Below are 20,764 nucleotides of genomic sequence, written 5' to 3'. Positions count from 1 at the left end.
GTTCATGGTCAAAACTGTTAACAACTGGGAATTAAAGGAGGAAATATATTTAAGTTGAAAAAAAGAATATCTATAAAAAACCTATAGCAAATGTTTTAATGACTGTTGAATTATTAAAAGACTTATCTTTGTATTAAAGAACAAGACCAAATGCTCACTATCACCATTTGTTTTCAGCATTGTACTCCTAGTGAGCTTAGCTGTCATAGTAAAACAGGTGTAAGGGTTTCCAGAGGGAGAAACAAAAATGTCATTATTTGCTTGTTATCTACCTAGAAAATCCAGACGAATCCTTAATTATTAGAGTTAATAAGGCAGTTTAGTAAAATTGCTTCATGTAACATCAAGCTGCAAAGTTAACTTTTAATACCAAATACAGTTGAGCAGGTGAAGAAACTGGCATTCTCATACTTTGCTGAGTAAAGAATAGAATTTTACAACCAATCGGGCAAACTAATTGTCAGCATCTGTAAAGCTAAATACAATAGTCTTTCAACATGAATGTGTTAGCTGTAATATTTTTTATCAATGTCTTTGATCAGATTGAAGAAGTTCTCTTTGATTCTTAGTTTATTAAAATATGTTGTTATGAATGAATGTTGACTTTAGTCAGATGCTTTTTTCTGCTTCTATGGAGATGATTACATGGTTTTTCTTTGTTAGGCTGTTAAAACCATGAATTACATTGATTGATTTTCAAATGTTAGAGTACCTTTGCATTTCTGGGATATATCTCTTAACCATAAGGTATTATCATTTTATATATTGCTAGATTTAAACTGCTAAAATTATCTTAGAGACTTCTACGTGTATGTTCATGATAAATTTTGATGTATAGTTTTCTTTTCTTATAGAGCCGTCTGGTTTTGGTATCATAGTGATTATGGCTTCATAGAATGAGTTATGCAATATTCCCTCTGCTTCCATCTTCTGGAAGACTGTGGGTAGAGTTTGTGCTCTATTTTCCTTACATATTTGGTATAATTCACCAATAAAGCCATTTCCAACTGGAGTTTCCATCATGGTGAAGTTTTTAATCACCAATTCAATTTTTTTTAAGATTTTATTTATTTGAGGGAGTGTGAGAGCAAGACAGTGCGAGCATACACAGAGGGAAGGGAGAGAGAGACAAAGAAGCAAACCCCCCACTGAGCATGAAGCCCAACGCAGGGCTCGATCCCAGGATGCTGGGATCATGACACCAGCCGAAAGCAGATGCTTGATCGACTGAGCCATCCAGGCACCCCACCAATTCAATTTTTTTATATGAGAATACTGCGTATACTCTTGGAGTGCGTTCTGGCAGTCTGTCTCTTTAAAGCAATTTGTACATTTCATCTAGGGAGTTGAATTTGTTGGTGTAAAGCTACTCATAATAGTTCCTTTCTATGGTGATGCCGTCTCATTCCTGATATTGATAATCTGTGTAATTCTACTTTTTTCTTGATGAGGCTGGCTAGACTATTATAAATTTTATTGATCTTTTCATAGAACTAACTTTTGCTTGCATTGATTTTTCTCTATTGCCTTTCTCTTATCTATTTCATTGATTTTTGTTCTCTATTGCTTTGCTCCTTGTTCTTATGTTTTAGTTAACTTTTTTGAAGGTGGAAGTTTAGATCATTTTTATTTTCTGCCAAATACCTATAATATAATCCTATATAAGTTCTATAATACTATAACATTCCCTTTAAGCTTGCTTTAGCAACATCACTCAGATTTTTATGTCCTGTTTTCATTTTTATTCAGTTCAAGATATTTGTATAATTTTCCTAGCTATTTCTTCTCTAAGGCATAGATTATTTAGATGTTTATTGTTTAATATCCAAATGTTTGGAGATTTTTCAAATATTTCTGCTGTTGATTCCTAATTTAATTCTGTTGTGATCAGAGAACATATTCCATGTGTTTCCAGAACTCTGTGTAGCACCCTCCTGTGATTTTTTGCCCTGAAAATTATGCCTTTGCCTCCCTGAACTTTGAACTGTGTTTCGTAAACTCAGAGACAGCCGGCCTCTATGTGAGTGTCCCTTCTTTTCACTGTGGACCGGAAACCCCCCCAAAAGTACTCTGGGTCATTTGCTGCACTCACCACATTTGTTTTTATTCTCGTAAAAACCACTGTCTTGTGCTGTCTGTTGTACAATGTCTGAAAACCACCAGTTCATGTATTTTGTCTGTTTTCCTTGTTTGGAAAGGAAGGGCAAATCTGATTCCTTTTACTCAGTGATTGCCAGAAGCAAGCCAATAACTGTTTAAAGTCAATTTTGTTTCCACACAAAGCAAAAAAAAAAATGTAACTTTGAAATGACACTTTAGTAGCAGAAATAAGATAAGGTACCTAGGAATATATTTACAAAAGACTTGCAATTTTTAGACTATTATAAAACATGATAAAGTACATTATTTAATACCTAAATAAATGGAGAAAAATATCGTGTTAATGAATATGAAGACTCAATGACATCGATTTATCTGTAGATTGAATGCAATACAAAGGAAAACAATTTTCCCGCTTTACTGAGGTAAAATTGACACATAACATTGTGTAAGTTGTGTATACAACATGTTCATTTGACAAACACATATTGCAGAAAGTTTACCACCATAGCATTTCCTCGTTGTGCAGAGGCTTTATAGCTTGATGTAGTCCCACTTGCTTTTTTTGGCTTTTGTTGCCTTTGCTTTTGGGATCAAATCCAAGACCCATGTCAAGGAGCTCATACCCTGTTTTCTTCCAGGAGGTTTATGGTTGAAGGTCTTACGTTCAAATCTTTAATCCACTTTGAGTTGATTTTTGTACGTGTTGTAACAGAAGTCCAGTTTCATTCTTTCCCATGTGGCTGTCCAGTTTTCCCAGCACCATTTATTGAAGGGATGGTCCTTTCCCCATTATATGCTCCTTTGTCATTAATTAATTAATTGGCCATATATGTGTGGGTTTATTCTGGGCTTTCTATTCTGTTCCATTATTCCATGTGTCTGTTTTTATACCAACACCATATTGTTTTGATTACTCTCACTTTGTAATATCATTTGAAATCAGGGAGCATGACGCCTCTAGCTTTGTTCTTCTTTCTTAAGATTGCTTTGCCTATTTGGGGTCTTTTGTGGCTCCATACAAATGTTAGGATTTTTCTATTTCTGTGAAAAATTGCCACTGGAATTTTGATAGGGATTGCATTGAATCTGTAGATTGCTTTGATATTTTAACATAATTAATTCTTCTAATTCATGTGCACAAAATATCTTTCCATTTATTTGTGTTCTTTCTTAATTTCTTTCATCAATGTCTTATGGTTTTCATTGTGTAGGTCTTTCACCTGCTTGGGTATATTTATTCCTAAGTATTTTATTATTTTTGATGCTACTGTAAATGAGATTAATTTCTCTTTCTGATAGTTTATTATCAGTACACAGAAATGCAATGGATTTTTTAATTGATTTTGTATACTGCAAAGTTACTGAATTCATTGATTAGTTTTAACTGTTTTTGGGTACGGTCTTCAGAATTTCTCATATCCTGTTGTCTGACATAGAGACAATTTTACTTCTTTCTTTCCAATTTGGATGACTTTTATTCCTTTTTCTTTTTTAATTGCTCTGTTTAGGACTTTTAGTACATGTTGAGTAAAAGCGGACAGAGTAAACATTCTTGTTTTATTTCTAATCTGAGAAGAAACGCTTTTAGCTTTTCACTCCAGAGTATGATAGTAGCTGTGGCTTTATCATATATGGCCTTTGTTATATTGAGGTATAGTCTGTCTATACTCCATTTGTTGAGAATTTTTATCATGAGAGGATGTTGAATTTTGTCAAATGCTTTTTCTGTATCTCTTGAGATAAGCAAATGATTTTTATCCTTCATTTCATTAATGTGGTTTGTCACATGATTGATTTGTAAATGTTGAACCATCTTTGCATCCCATGAATATGTCCCACCTGATCGTGACATGTGATCCCTTTAATGTATTGAATTTTGTTTGTTAATTTTTGCCTCTATGTTTATGAAGGATATGGGTCTATAGTTTCCTTTTCTGGTAATGTCTTTGCCTGGTTTTAGTATTAGGATAATGATGACCTTGTAAAATAAGTTTGGGAGTGTTCCCTCCTTTTCTCCTTTTTGGAAGAGTGTGAGTTGAATTGGTATTAAATCTTTCAAAAGCTTGGTAGAATTTACCTATGAAGCCCTCTGTCCTGAACTTTTCTTTGTTATGACCAGTGAAAAAAATGTCATGGTTTTTGCTTTGTGTGGAACTTAGCAAGATGTTTATAAAATTTGCATATTAGAGCAAAGGTCTAAGAATACCCAAGGCACACCTTAAGAGACCCATTGTCCTAAATGAAATAAGTCAGATGGAGAAAAACAAGTTTCACTTATATGTGGAATCTAAAAAACAAATGAATAAACCAACAAACAAAAGGCAAAATCAGACCTATAAATAAAGAAAACAAACCAGTAGTCGCCAGAGGGGAGGCAGTGGGGTGATGGTCAAAATGGTGAAGGCGAGTAGGAGATCTAGGCTTCCACTTATGAATGAATAAGTGAGGAGAATAAAATTTAAAGCATAGGGAACATAGTCAATGGTATTATAATAGCGTTGCATGGTGATAGATGGTGGCTACCCTTTTGGTGAGCACAGCATAACATCTGCAGTTGTTGAATCGCCGTCTTGTGCATTTGAAACTAATGTAACATTGTGTGTCAACTACCCTCAAGTTTAAAAGAAAAAAAGACTCATTGCTCAATGAGATATCAAGATTTATAATGAGTCAGATTTGAACAATCTCTGCAGATAGATTGGGTTTTTCAACCTCCCTAGATACCTATAATTTATTTCTCCAAGCCTCAGTTTTTTCATCCACATAATGACAGTGCCCACTTCACAAGCTAATGATAAGGCATGAATTGGTTACCGTGTGTAGAGTGCTTAGAACAGTGTCTGGTATGTCAGCATGTATTAGTCATTTTTATTATGATTTAGCTCTGATTATGAAGAGAGCCTAGCACAGAGATGGACAACTAGATTTAAAAAAAAAAAAATGTTCAGGGGCGCCTGGGTGGCACAGCGGTTAAGCGTCTGCCTTCGGCTCAGGACATGATCCTGGCGTTCTGGGATCGAGCCCCACATCAGGCTCCTCCACTGGGAGCCTGCTTCTTCCTCTCCCACTCCCCCTGCTTGTGTTCCCTCTCTCGCTGGCTGTCTCTATCTCTGTCAAATAAATAAATAAAATCTTTAAAAAATAATAAAATAAATAAAATAAAAAAATGTTCAAGAACCCATTAAAGACTCACACAAAAATAGAAGCTAATCAATGACAAAGCTGATTCTTTAGATTCATGGGAAAAGGTGGATTGTGGTGTAGTCTAATTGATTGTTGATTACCCATATGGAAAAAGTGAAACCAGATCCTTTCCTCACACTAAAACAAGCAAACAAACAAGCATATGTTCACTAACTGCAGAATGTGATATGTTCATTCATTGTATTATATTCATGTCATGGACTACTATCCAAAGTCAAAATAAATGAATTACAGTATATCTGATACATATATATATAAAAATCTCAAAAAAATAATTCTGAACCTCAAAGTAAGTCACAGAAGGGCAAATTCTATTTGAAGTCATTTACATAAAGTAAGAGCAAATCTAAGCAATATATTGTTTAGAACTGTGGACGCCTTTGTAAAACTACGAAGAAAAACTATAGAATCATTGAAACGAAGTCCAAGGAAGCTATCGCTTCTGGGTTCAGGGGGCATGTGGCCAATTGGGAGCATGCAGAAGACTTCAGATTTTTCAAAGGTAGTGTTTTATTTCTGAAGCATGGCAATGGGCATATGTGTGTTCTTGTACCATTTGGATCTATACACTTCAGTATATAACTTCTTTATACTTAAAATTTGTTTTCAATTATCAGAGGAATACCGAAAAATTCTAAATATCATTTTTGGCATATCAGTAGCTTGCTGCTTCCATCATTAAGTGTTATATTTGTTATTTTAAAATTGCCTTAACCTAAAAAAATATTCTAAGTTATAAATTTCCCATGAAGAGCCTTTCCAGAAAGCAGGCTTTCAGTGGGTTAAAATTAGGGGTCTCTTGAGGACGTAAAAAGAGATGTCAGGGAAGAAGCCGGAAGTGAAAGGAGCCCAGGGCTACGAAGTGACATTAAAATATAATGGAAAATAAACTTGTATTTCACAGTTTTCTTAACTGTTCATAAGTGAATACACTTTTTTGTCTATGAGTTGTTTTAGAGAGGAAAAGAATCATATGAGCAATCCTTCCTTCAAATGAAGATGGAAGACACTTCAAAAAGAGATCTTTAGAGCCTCATGTGGTTTTGTAAATTAGAAGTGTTAAAAGAGGAGAAACACCCAACTTCTCTTTAAGATAGATGCTGTTCTGTTTCTCTACATAAATATCTATATTGCCTTGTTTGCGAGCACCGGTCTGCAGAGATATGAGGGTTATAGACTATTTTCTCACAGCATGGAGTAAATTCTTCCTTTCATTCACTCTAAAGAGTATTCAGGGTCTGGTGCAAACTTCTTTTTTTTCCACAAAAACAAGTGCAGGGTGCTCAGTGGGTCTTTATTTATTTAGAAAAAATAAAGCACTCTACTGCAGGAGCTTCTGTAAAATATAATTCACTGCAAATTTTGGAAAATAGGGGCCAAAGGATTTGCTAGGAAAGATTCTGAAGCTTTGGGGGGTAATCTCTCTCCCGTTTTGAGGAGAGTTTGCTATGCCTTCCAAGAAAAAGAGATTCTCTCCAGGGAGAGCCAAAGGCCAGTGCCAGAGAACGAAAGAGCCAGGAGACAATTTCTGGAAAGGTGGCTTCGGAGTCCTTTTGAGACAAATCCATCTTTAACCTTTCTTGCTCATTGCTATTGGTGTGGTAATTTGTGTTTGTCTTTTTCAAGAAGGAGAGAGAATGGAATTAAGTTCCTTTACAAGGGTTTGTATTATCTGTTTTGCAGTGTGGCTGGTGTGATAGTGCACGGGGGTCATGTTGGGTCTACCAGGCAGCCATGGTTAGGCCGCAGTGAGAAAATCACGTCTCTCCTCTGGTAGCAGGATGACTCTGGACATCTCCTTAAATTCAGCTTGTGAAAAAAGAATTTGCATTTCCCAAGCTACAGAAAGTTGGAGAGACAGACAAGGTAGACCTTTGTCTAGCCCTAGGTTCACAAGGGGGAAATAGAGTATCAAATGTGTGCAAATTGGAATTTGAATTATTTTTTCTTGCAAGAAAATATACATAATATTAAGTTTACCATTTAGGCCATTTTTATTTTTATTTTTTATTTATTTTTAAAGATTTATTTAGTTATTTTTGATAGGGAGCATGCACAAGCAGGGGGAGGGGCAGAGAGAGGGAGAGAGAGAGAGAGAAAATCTCCAGCAGACTCCCCGCTGAGTGTGGAGCCTGACATGGGGCTCAATCCCATGACCCTGAGATCATGACCTGAGCCAAAATCAAGAGTCAGACACTTAACCAACTGAGCCATGCAAGCCATCCCCATTTTGGCCATTTTTAAATGTAGAGTTCTGTGGCATTACAGTGCATTCTCATTGTTGTGGAACCATCAACACCAGCCATCTCCGGAACATTCTCACTTCTTCTGTTGAAACTCTCTACTCACAAAATGTTCACCCTCCAGTCCACCCTTCCTCCAGCCCCAGTGTTCTTTCTTTCTCTATGTATTTGACTACTCTATGTACTTCCTGTAAATGGGATCATGTAATATTTGTTCTTTTATGTCTGGCTTATTTTACTTAGCATAGTGTCCTCAAGGTTCATTCAGGTTGTTACAGCACATGCCAGAATTTCCTTCCTTTTTAAAGGTTGAATAATATTTCATTATTATTATATGCATGTACCACATTTTGTTTATCCACTCATCCATCGATGGACACTTGGGTTGCTTCCACCTTTTGGCTACTGTGAATAATATACTGCTGTGAACATGGGTGTACAAATATCTGCCCCAGTTCCTGCTTTCATTTCTTTTGGGTGTATCCTCAGAAATGGAATTATTGGATCATAAGGTAAATCTATGTTTAATTCTTTGAGGAACCACCACCACCATTTTCCACAGTTGGCTGCACAATTTTATATTCCCACCAATAGTGCACAAGGATTTCAGTTTCTTCACATCTTTGATAACACTTATTATTTTCTGATTTTTTTTTGTCATAATTATCCTAACGGTTGTGAAGTGGTGTCTCATTGTGGTTTTGATTTACATTTCCCTAATGATTTGTGGTACTGCATCTTTTTGTGTGTTTATTGGCTTTTAATTTTTAAATCTCTATGATCTAATAATATTCAAAGAAAAGAGCCATTTCCTAATTTTATTACTTTTTTTGATGCCTGGTTTCTTTATTTTGCGTAAAATTTACTGAGGTTTTAATAAAGAGAAAAAGGATATGTAATCTTTAAACACATTTGAAGTCAACAATATGTGTTGTCTTTGTTAGTAGATCACATGACTTTCATGATGTTTAATGGATGCACTTTCTCTTAACTCATCTTTCATCAAAAGTTAATTGAACATCGGTCACCTGGGTGGCTCAGTAGGTTAAGTGTCCAACTCTTGATTTCAGCTCAGGTCATGATCTCAGGGTCATGAGATTGAGTCCCAGGTCCAGCTCTGTGCTCACCATCTCTCTCTCTCTCTCTCTCTCCCTCTGCCCCTCCCCCTACTTGTATACTCGCTCTCTCTCCTAAATAAATAAATAAAATCTTTTTTAAAAAGTTAATTCAACAGAACACTAAGATGTTATTTTATCTTCATGTTTTGATTAAAAGTTATTAACAAATTTTTAAAAAGTTAATTGAACATGTAAAATTTCCCCAGTAGGTTTAGCACATTGTTAATTTTATTCAATTTTGCTCTTTCACATCATGATTAGTTCTACCCCCTACTTCCACTAAATCAAAGCCTATGGGAACCAGAAAGGTATCTCAGAAAAGCATCACATGTCTGTTGAACTAACTGTCATTCCATATTTGCACAAGTGCCTACAAGTTCCGAAATAACCTCTTCTTTCTTTCTTTTTTAAGATTTGGCTTTAATTAACCTCAAAAATTCAATATGTTGGATGTTTCATAATAATTAAGAACTTTGAGCAAGATAATTTGAAATTATACAAATGAAGACCCGTCACCTTCTTAAGTTCTAGCAAGAGACTTCATAAGCTCATCCACTTGTCAAATAAGCATTGTGATGCCTCTTCACTCCTTGAAGTCTTCAGTTTTCTCTGTTGTTTTCCTCCTCAGAGCTACGTAGTTCTAATTAGAATTCTTTTCAAAGGAAGAGGGTGTAGTTTTCTATCAGCATTGCCTTGTTTGCAGTTTGGAGTGAGTAAAGGGTACCACTCATTAGAATTACAAGTATTTAGAACCTTGTGGGCACACCTGAATACACTATTTTTACTAAGTTACTCATAGGAATGACTTTTAGACTGTCCAACAATTTCGGGTAGTTACACCTTAAGTTGTACCTTCAATAATACCACTGAAGGCCAGCCTAATAAGAAATGGCTTCCTTTTACTTCAGAATTCTAATCTTAAATATAAAATTTCAACTTGCACTTAGAGCTGATGCAACTCTTAAAATAGAACATGGAAAACCTTCTGTGACTACAAAATTCCAGCCTCCATCACACAACCTGGCTGTCTAACACATTTTTGTACAACTTTTCCAAGCAGCTTCCAAATCTACTGTTGTTTCAGATAAGTCATTCAGTCTTCTATGTATGGGAGTGTTTTGCAATAAAAACCAGAGAAGTTCTTCTTGGCATTGACAGTCTTATAATTTTGAGATTCTTTTACAATATAGAAGTGCAGATGGGTGACATCATGGTATAAAACAACTTTTATTGGACTCATAAGAAATGCCTCTTAAAGGATTCTTAGAAATTAGAGTTGTTATAATGAATCATCGAACTTTACATCAGAAACCAGGGATGTACTGTATGGTGACTAACATAATATAAAAAAAAAAAACATAAAAAAAAGAAATTAGAGTTGTTAAGTCAAGAAATCTTTGTAGCATTTAACCAGGAAATTGAGGAATCTCAACTTACAAGTGTTTGTCTTGAATCTATGAAGCAAGAAAAATTGTACAAGTCAAGTTCAGACTGCAGGTTTGGCTATCCTTGTGCTCACACCATACCTCTCTCCATGTGGCAACCTATGTACATTAACTATTGGTACTAAATGGCAACACATGACATAATCCAGCTAGCCAAAGAGCTGGGTGCTACTCCTGTCCTCCTGCATTTCGTAATTAAGTGAGAATCAATATTGGGTGTTCGTGAAGTCCATCTGAGACTCTCCTCAAGTCCCTGAATGTGATGTAAGGTCCAAATAATAGAGTGAGGTAATTTGAGAAATTGTTCACATCTATTTTTGGAGCCAGAATGCAAAGAGCACTCATCTAGACATAGAGGGAGGCAAGGAATCCATACAGCAGGTTTTAGTCAAGGAGACAGCAATCAAAATGATATTGTCATTCACAAATGGCTAATTAGCTGCTATAGAGCAGGGATCAACAAACTATGCTTAACTTTCTCTGGACAGCTGTTTTTGTAAATAAAGTTTTATTGGAACAAAGCCTTGCCCAATCATTTCTGCTTTCACACTCTGAGAGCAAAACTGAATAGTTGCAACAGGGACCATATGGCCCACAAAACTGAAAATATTTACTGGCTGGCCTCTTACAGAAAAAGTTTGCTGATCACAGCTATGGAAAGATTTCGCTAGGATACCAAAGCAAAGTTTAGTCAGGACGAAGAGGAAAATTGGTCATTTATAACCATACAGATTATTACCTTTAATTCATGTGTTATTTTACAATCATCCACGTGCTTTCGTATTTCTTATCTCACTTGAGTGTTGCCATAAACAGAGCAGATACTATGACACCTTAGTGATTTGGTCTTGAGAGGTGAAGGGACTTCTCTGTGGTTACACGACAAATTAGGGTATCCGTTCCTAGGTGTATGAACAGGGTGAGCTTAAGTCATACAGATCTTACCAAGTAGTTTTGCTTGACACCTCGCCAGAAAGCCAGATCAGGAGGCAGGGATGGGAAAGGTCAAGAGGCCTGGGCAAAGCTCAGACTGGGCCATGGGCAATCCCTAGGAGAGCATTGATGCCACTGTTGAGTTCTTCCACTGACGTTGACCTCCACGAGCTTATGGGTTCCACGTGAAACTGCTCACTCACACCCTCCAGACTGCTGCTCTCTCCATCTGCTGCCCAACACAGGATGGTATGCTTCTAGATTGGAGCAGCTTGATCCCCATGACGCTAAACTCAGGCAGCCATCCTAGCCCCAGCTCTTGTAGCTATGGGGTTGCGGCGCATTTGGGCATCTGGCACATGACATCTGAAAGGGCAGAGGCACTTTTCCCAGGTACCACTGTGACTGAACAATCCCTAAATGTCCACACTCAGTGCATGGTATGGATTGCAGCTGGACTTTCCGATTCCTAGAGAAGAGGGCAGAACATGGGGTCAGATGAACTGAGTTCAGGGGCGCCTGGGTGGCTCAGTCGTTAAGCGTCTGCCTTCGGCTCAGGGCGTGATCCTGGGGTCGTGGGATCGAGCCCCACATCAGGCTCCTCCGCTGGGAAGCCTGCTTCTTCCTCTCCCACTCCCCCTGCCTGTGTTCCCTCTCTCCCTGGCTGTCTCTCTCTGTTAAATAAATAAATAAAATCTTAAAAAAAAAAAAAAGATGAACTGAGTTCAAATCCCAGCTTCGGTATGAATTATACATGAGATTTCGGGTGAATTTCTAGACCTGTGAGTATTTTGTTTTATTCATCTGTAAAATGGGATACGAATAGTATCTGCCTCTTAGGGTGGCTGTGAGGGTGACTTAGAACAGTTTGGGAAGGTCATAAATACACAGTGAGTGTTAACCATCCCTATTAACAATCATCACTGTCTCGAGGAGAGCTGGGGCCCCGTAGCAGCCTATAGTTTTCATCGTGAGGGGCATCTTTATTGTCTTCCTGGTACTTGTTGCCTTTACATCCTTAATTGCATGTGAATTGTCAAGTGCATCTTCTCGGTCACCCAAAGGATGTCCTGCAGGTTGGAAAGAAGATAGAACTTAGGAGAACCCACCTTCTGTCTACAGCACCAAGGTGCTGGCACTGCGAAGATACTGATCACTCGAGCTTCTAAAGCAGAGTGTGGCTGACTGTGAATCTTTGGAAGGTTAGCGTAAAGAAATTCACATTTATTGAGCTCCGTCATGTGCCAGACAAGGTGCGGAATTGTCACTTCAGTTGAATCACTGTCTCAATCTTATTGATGAGGAAAAAACTTGCCCAAGGCTGAGCCCAATTTAGAATTTAGAAGTAACTTCATGTCCAATTGATTCCAAAATATATACTCTTTCCAGCACATAATTCTGCCTCTGATAAAGTGCTAAGTAGCTGTGCATTTATCAACTATAAATGGGGAATGGCATGGTATTTACACTTGGAGTGGAGTCGTATGATCACATATTCACAGAACCTTTTTATAGTTCAGAGAGAGTTTGTGTAGACTCTCCCTAAGGGAACACAGAATAATTGAGGTTGGAAACAGCTTAACCCCAAGTCATAAAAACCACTGACAGGGGAAACCAAGAGGAAAATGGTTACCCTTATTGGAGAGGGGGTTGTGTGCTCCTGGTACCGGCTATGTGTTCAGTTGGTGAAGGGAATGTTTTCATTCTAGAAAATATGACCTCTTGAACACTTTATTTTTATATCACTCTTGGTCTTTTAGAAAGCATGGTAATTACAAGCATTCATTTGTTCATTAGAATAAAGTCTAAGCTCTTTAAAAAGTAAAATAATTTATGGGGCACCTGGGTGGCTCAGTGGGTTAAGTGTTGGATTCTTGGTTTCGGCTCAGGTCATGATCCTCAGGGTCATGATCTGAGGATCGTGAGATCGAGCCCCACATCCGGCTCCAAGCTAAGTGGGGAGTCTGCTGGAGATTCTCTCTCTCCCTCTCCCTCTGCCCCTCCTTCTGCATTTTCTCTAAAATAAATAAATAAATCATACAAAATGGAAAATAATTTATATCTCTTCCCCAGACTCCTCCGCACCTCACCGCACACACATGCACACAACTCACGCACAAACACACACGTCCAATGTCACAAGGACACACAATTCTTCTTATCAATTAGTAGGTACCCCATAGTAGCCCAGACAGGTATGGAAATGATATTCTTCTTTTTCTTTCTTTTCCACGGTGCTATGCATGTTCTATAAACAGCAGGAGAACTAATTATATAGGTGGGCATTTGCTACACGGTCAACTTTTGGAGTATAATATAAGAATGTGCTAAGGCGAGGAAATATTTGCTTGAACTAATGCCTGGAAACCGAATGTGGTACGTACTTCATAGTAATATAAACCGCACATCTGGTTCATTGTCGTATATTGCACCTGAGTGGGTGGGGTAATATTTACATTCATTTTCCACTTTTAGGCTGTCCGTCCGGTGTCTAGTGTGTGCATGCTAGGAAGTTCCGTGTGTGTGTGTCTTTTACGTTGCATATTCCAGCATCTGCCGTTCACTCCGACTTGGAGCATTTCCCATTGCAAAACCGGGATCTTCGAAGCACACATTGACATTCCACAGGTCTAGTAAATGGGCTATGTGGCTGCATGATGCTTTTTGTTTAAAAGAAATCCAGTGGCAGCCCAGCACTTTCTGTACAGCTGCACTTTCCGCCGTCACTGTGGCAGTTGAAGAGTGAAGCTCAAAGGAATTTTTAGAATCTGCTGCCCCAGCAGGTAACATTCTGGGGTTGGTTCTTTTTATTGTTGTTTTTTTTTCTGCTGTTTAAAATGTCCAAACCTTCTCGCTTGGCTAGACCTTTCTTTGCTAATGCAGCGTCTAAGCTGCCATCACCTCGAAGGGACGATTTGAACAGCAAACAGAAAAAAATCAGTGTGGGTGAGAAGATTTGGGGAACTGAAAGTGAAGGGAATTTGGTCAAACAGCAGCAGGTGCAAACGGCAGCCTCTCCTGCTCAGCGGAAGGCTTCACCATACAAAGGTAATGTCTTAAATCTGCTGCTTTTGTCAGCTTATGCTTAGAAACTTCTTTCTTAATAATACTGCCAGATAACTTAAATGAAGGAGACTTTTTATGGTTTCAAACACTTAGGCGATTGTGTGAGGGTGACATTTTCTAAACTCCTGGAGTATGTTGCTAAAATAACCAATAATGAGGAAGAAGGAGGTAATAGGACCTTCCTTCATTAATTAAGGAATGATAAAAGAAAAACGGAGTGTTTTCACTTCTTTTTGAGAATGACGGGTTTTATTCTTAGTGGTGTTTCATAGTCTCTCATAATCCAGGTATACTCATGGGAAGTTTCTTTTTTTGTTGCTTTAAGCAGTAAAAAAAGAAGGGGCATGTCCTAAAACCACATCATTAACTGGCCAAAGAATTTTTGCATGCTTAATTTTTTGCAGTCTCTTTTAAAAATGAATTTGTGTCTGAAATGATCATCTAACAGCAGGATTCCCTGCCAAGCATGACAAAAATCTCTGCTAGCATTGTTACCTGGAACATTTAAGTGAGAGTTCTGAGCTGCATATCACTTAGCAAAAATATTGTTGACTATTTGACCTGGAATTGAAAAATATGGTGACCAAACTATTATTATTTTAGGGTCCATAATCACAGAGGGCAATGAAATCACAGCTTAAAATATAATAATAATTTTCTCCTTTATACCAAGAACTACATATTAAATCACCAAGTAACAGTTATATTAGATATTTTTTTAAATTACATTTTGAACTCTCTATCAGATACGTAATTTTTGATACTGTGATTTTATAGTAAAATAAAAAAATGTTTTAATAGTCTCGTTTTTATAATTGGAAGTTTTTACTTTATAGAAAAAAATCAATTCATTTTATAATTTTAATCCTGACCGCTTCTCTATTAAAAGCTATTACAAATGAATATGCAGTGATACATTTTTGTGCCATGTACTAGTTCAAAGATGCAAATTTCTGTCCGGAAAATTTTAATTGTTTTCTTAACTTGGCTTATTATTGTTTTATCCACTTTGATCAATAGAATGCTTGTACAATAACTATTTTATTAACCAAAATACTTTATAAGAGATACATATAATGAACACTTTAGAGGTATTGATGACAGTTGCTTAATAGAATGAATTTTGACCACTTAAAAGGAAAGTTCTCTTTGATATTGTAATATGTGTTAAAGTCTGAAAAAATTCTTCTAAAAAAGGAATTGCAGCCATCTCAAGTTGAAAAGTATCCAGACATTTAATGGTGTATGTTTCTGTGTCTGAGTAAAGTATGCCCAGGGAGGGACTTTTTAAACAAACAATCCAAAACTAGATGCTATTCCAAAGATTTTCCAAAATACCTTCTTTTGACAACTTGTGAGGATGTCTTTGAATAGACTTAGTGGATGAAAACAGTGTTTTTTGAAAAAAGATTTGTTTTGGGGGGTAGTTAAAAGTCACTAGAAACCAAGGATGATTATCAAATTGCAAGGTCAGTATAGATAATGCATATTTTTGTAAAAAAAAAAAAAGAAGAAGAAAAAGAACTGGGAGCAGATTATATAATAATAGGGTGGTGTTTCCTTTGCACCTCCCTGAGAGGATTCAGGCTGTCCGAAAGGAGAGTTCTACCACAAAAGTCCTGAAATTAGCAGCAGGACTGGATCATTTTGAAAGACAACGCTCATCAGAATATGTATTTTATTAACATTTTAAATATTTATTTTTTAATCAGAATTCTTTTTTTCATAGCCACACACATCATATCACACAGTACCAACAGAAACCTTTCATTGTTGGAGAGCAGGACGAAGACTCTATAGGATAGTCCTGTGTTGTATTAGGCTTTTACTTAGGGTGGCGGTCATTACGATCAAGAACTCCAAATGACAGGGGCGCCTGGGTGGCACAGCGGTTAGGCGCCTGCTTTCGGCTCAGGGCGTGATCCCGGCGTTCTGGGATCGAGCCCCACATCGGGCTCCTCCGCTATGAGCCTGCTTCTTCCTCTCCCACTCCCCCTGCTTGTGTTCCCTCTCTCGCTGGCTGTCTCTATCTCTGTCGAATAAATAAAATCTTTAAAAAAAAAAAAAGAAGAAAGAAATCCAAATGACAATCGTACCATCTTAACTTGTGTTGAGTTTGTGTGGGTACTTGACCATCACATTAAGATCTCAGTGTTGGTTCTTTAGAATGCAGATTTCATTTGGCCCACGGGGTTTAATTTGGTCTGTACAGTTTCTCACATATCTGATTCTCATTTCTCCCCCTTGTGTCATTTGTTTAATTGTATAAGTATATTCTGATAATTTTAAACTTTTTTTGAAGTTTGTCTTCATTTAGTTGATTTCATAAATTAATACAGTGACATTTCCCTTCACTGCTTTTCCACGTCTCCCCCCTCTTAAATTTTGTCATCCGTACTTTTGTTTCCATATTAAAAAGGTTAAAAGTAGTTATTTTTGGGTTAATATAATGAAGTCTTCCATGGTTTATCTACAGGTAATTCTATAAGTTGCAAATCAATGAAGTGTATAGCTAATGAGGCCTCATATTGTTATTGCTAAGCCACAGAAGTGTGCTATAATCATTTCTCTTACAGTCTTTCCCTCCTCAGTGCTTCTGATTCTTCCAAGGATTGTATAGCTATGATCATATTCACAGAACTCCCTTTTCTTCCAGGCACTTCTCTCTGTATCCCTCAGTCCTCCTGCCCTCCTCTTTCCTGACTGATTTCTCCAACACTTGGACAGGTCTCTCCTAGATTACTTCTTTTTTTTTTAAAAAAGATTTTATTTATTTATTTGACAGAGATAGAGACAGCCAGCGAGAGAGGGAACACAAGCAGGGGGAGTGGGAGAGGAAGAAGCAGGCTCATAGCAGAGGAGCCTGATGTGGGGCTTGATCCCGTAATGCCAGGATCACGCCCTGAACCGAAGGCAGACGCTTAACCGCTGTGCCACCCAGGCGCCCTCTCCTAGATTACTTCTTCATTTGGTTGAAGCACATCCCCAAGAAACTTCCTAAGAAGAGGAAAATGGGAAGTAAACTTTCTGAGTGTGTACCTGTGCAACAAATATCTTGACTCTCTTCTTTTACATTTCAGTGATAGTTGGGATAGGATAGATGTTGAGACAGAAAATAATTTTTCCCTCATAACATTAAAGGCCTTTCTCCATTACCTTTTGGGATCTGGAAGTGTTGACGGGCAGTCCCATGTTGTTCACACATTCACACATTGCTTTGTAGGTGACTTTTTCTCTCTTTCTCGAAGCTTTGAGGATATTCGCATTATCCTTGATGTTCTAAAATTTCACTGTATATATCTTAAAGGGTGAGTCTTTCCCATTTATTTTGCCGGAATACTGTTGATGGGTGCTTTCAATTTAAAGAGTAATGGCCTTCCATTTTGTGAAATTTTTTTTATTAATTCTTTGATAATCTTTTCTTCTGTATTTGCTTGGATTTTCTCATTATGATGCTCCTATGAGTTGGCTTTCGAATCTACTGCACAAATTTTCTGAGCCTTATCTGTTCCTTATTTTTTTTTTAGCTCTGTTTATGGTATCTAGATTTTCTTGACCTTATCTTCCAACTCTTCTAATTTTGATCATCATATTTTTAATTTCCAAGAAGATTTTCTTACTCTGATTATTTTGAGACCGAAATACATGGTGTTATTTCCTGTCTATAAGCAGTAGATCTGTGTGCTTTATATACCTGTTACAGTTGTATTTGACAGTACCATACATTCATGTTTAATGTTGCAGCCACATCCCTGTCACGTTGGTGTGCTTTCTATTCTGAGCCAACGATCTAGATGAGCTCCTAGAACCAAAGACACTGGCAATCAATAAACTTTAGGACAGCAGCATTCATATCTAATTTCCACCCATGAAGCTCTTTCTTCATGATGAAAACCCACCAAATGAAAGATGAATGTTGAAGTATGTGTTGATATGTGTCAACATTTTATTCAGGACAAGGGTGTAAGCCGACATTGAGAATGTGGCATTTCTTCGTGAGTGTTCTGTATTCTCCTGAATTCTGTTTTAGGTGTATTTCTGCAAAATTGTTTTGTCCTGGTTTTATTTATCTACTTATTTGGCCTCTTAACTGTTGTTCTAAATAAAGAAAAATACTTTTTTTTTAACGAAATGTGCATGAACATTGACCAGTAGCTTAGTTTGAAAATACAGTTTTCGTCTCATATATTTGTAATGATGATGGCAATATCTGAGCTCTAATGAGCTCTTCCTGTGTGAACAGCACACTTCTTTCTTTTTTTCTTTTTAAGATTTACTCATTTATTTTAGAGAAAGAGAGGGGGGAAGAGAGGGGGGAAGGGCAGAGGGAGAGAGAGAGAATTTCAAGCAGACTCTGCGCTGAACACCCACACGGGGCGTGATCTCACGACCTCACGATCACGACCAAAGCTGAGACCAACAGTCAGACGCTCAACCGACTGTGCCACCCAGGCGTGCCTGTCTAGCACACTTCCAAACATAATATAAATGTATTGTCCTGTCTTGTATAATCCTTACAGCAATCCTATGATGCAGTACTATTACTATTCCTTTTTTAGATGAGGCAGCTGAGACGGGGAATTTCAGTTATTTACCCAACATCATGCAGACCAGAAAAGGTAGAACAGAATTCTAGTTCTGGAAGTTTTTACTCCTGAACTTGCACACTTTGCCGTTATGCTAAAGCACCTTTCTATACAGAAAAACAATTCGTCTGTCAAAAAAAGTTACTATAATTAAAACCTTGTGATTGGACGGTCTGGTCCCTGAAAAAAAACCTCCTGGTGATATTCTGTAGTTCAGAATATGCTCTTCTGGTTTCAGCCTTTTTACTTGTTTACCCCAGATTTCTGTTTCTTTGACAAAAGAAATGAAAAGGGAAGAGAACAAATTCCAGTTAATGAATTTATCACAATACTGTAAATGTTTTTCTAATAGTGAAAATGAAAGGTACATTGAATACAGGACCTTGCAATTCCAATATGTATACTCACGCCGACAGACTTGAGTGTGCACGTGCACGCGCGCACACACACACAGAAACACAAATAGTCTGCACACAATTCGAGAGAGGCTCTTCCATCACTCATGACCTGGTGGTCCAAGTACCAGCCTGTAGGCCAAAAATCACTCAAGTCTCATTCTTTTCTAACACAGGCTTCCTCTGTGGCCTTGAGCAAAGCCATTATCCTTCTTGACTGAGTTTCATTAACCATTAAAGAATAATAATACGTGGTTTATGGGGGGAAGTAGTGGTGAGGATTAATGACTTAATGTCTATCCAGTGCTTGCAAGAGCACATGTACTGCCTGGATACTCTAAGTTAAGCACAATGGCGTCTCTATTTACCTTCAATTGCTGTGGAAGGTAAACACTTACTCTCTCACAAATATCATGGACCTACACCAGGAAAACTCCACAGTAAACCCCTGATGCTTGCTGTAAACTAGTCTTTATACACAAGGGTAATATCACATGCATGTTATTTGCCATCCCACAGGTTGATTGAGATTGTCTGTGAGTACCTGGAACTCGGTTTTCCCCATCTATAAGTAGAAAATATTAATAACCGGAGCACAAAAAGTACATATATTCTCTCTCATAGGGCCCAGTCCCATCCCGATACTACTGATGAGTGCAGTGACCTTAGGCCCTTGCACAGTGAAGTAGCAAAGAAGGTGATTGTGGCTATAGGTAGGCAGTGCCTCTGGAAGATGTGCTCACCTTACTGCTTTCACCTGTAACAAACTGATGATACCAGTAAGTAGTCAATAGCCACTGGTGGGGCCTGCACTTTGTCGAGTATTTTCCAGAAGCAGCAGTGGATTTGTACTAATCATGCACATTACTTTATCTGACTGCCTTTGTGACCAATCCATTCATTTTTGAGGAGAGCTAAGGTCAAGGGCATGGTATTTCTTTAATAGAGCAATGGTCAATTATGCTTACAGTTATTAAATTCATAGCTTTGGCTCATTGTTGATACCAATTAGTCCAGAGTCACACATGACTCATCTGTATAGGCCAATAAGTCTCTCTCCAACCTATTACTGAAACTCATATGGTTTACTCTGAAAGTTGCTTTACAAATAAAAATGAAACATACTTAATGCTGCTTACCGGTATTTAATGGGAATTTTTCTCCAACTAGATATGGTATGAGCTATGACTGTGTGAATATTGAAAACTAACATGTATTTCCAGAGTTCTCTTTATTTTCCTTTATTAATCTTATCTATATTTGTCTTCTACCCAGTAAAAGATGAGAAGTAAGAAATATAAGTAACGTGTGTTCTCATATTTCTCATATTGCTTACTCGATTCTGTTAAAATTCAATGTGCTGGGGGGAATGAACCATGAGAGACTATGGACTCTGGGAAACAAACTGAGGGCTTTAGAGGGGAGGGGGATGGGGGATCGGGATAGGCCAGTGATGGGTATTAAGGAGGGCACGTATTGCATGGTGCACTGGGTGTTATATGCAAATAATGAATCATGGAACTTTACATCAAAAACTAGGGATGTACTGTATGGTGACTAACATAATATAATAAAAAATTATTATTAAAAAAATTCAATGTGCTGGGGAAGGAGTGTGAGACTACCCCTTTAAATTAATCTGGGGTTTTCTCTGAACTAATCTGTGTATTT

The sequence above is a fragment of the Ursus maritimus genome, unplaced genomic scaffold (assembly GCF_017311325.1).
Source record: "Ursus maritimus isolate PB19 unplaced genomic scaffold, ASM1731132v1 scaffold_31, whole genome shotgun sequence".
In the NCBI taxonomy this organism is placed as follows: Eukaryota; Metazoa; Chordata; class Mammalia; order Carnivora; family Ursidae; genus Ursus; species Ursus maritimus.
Note: the sequence above shows the minus strand (reverse complement) of the source record.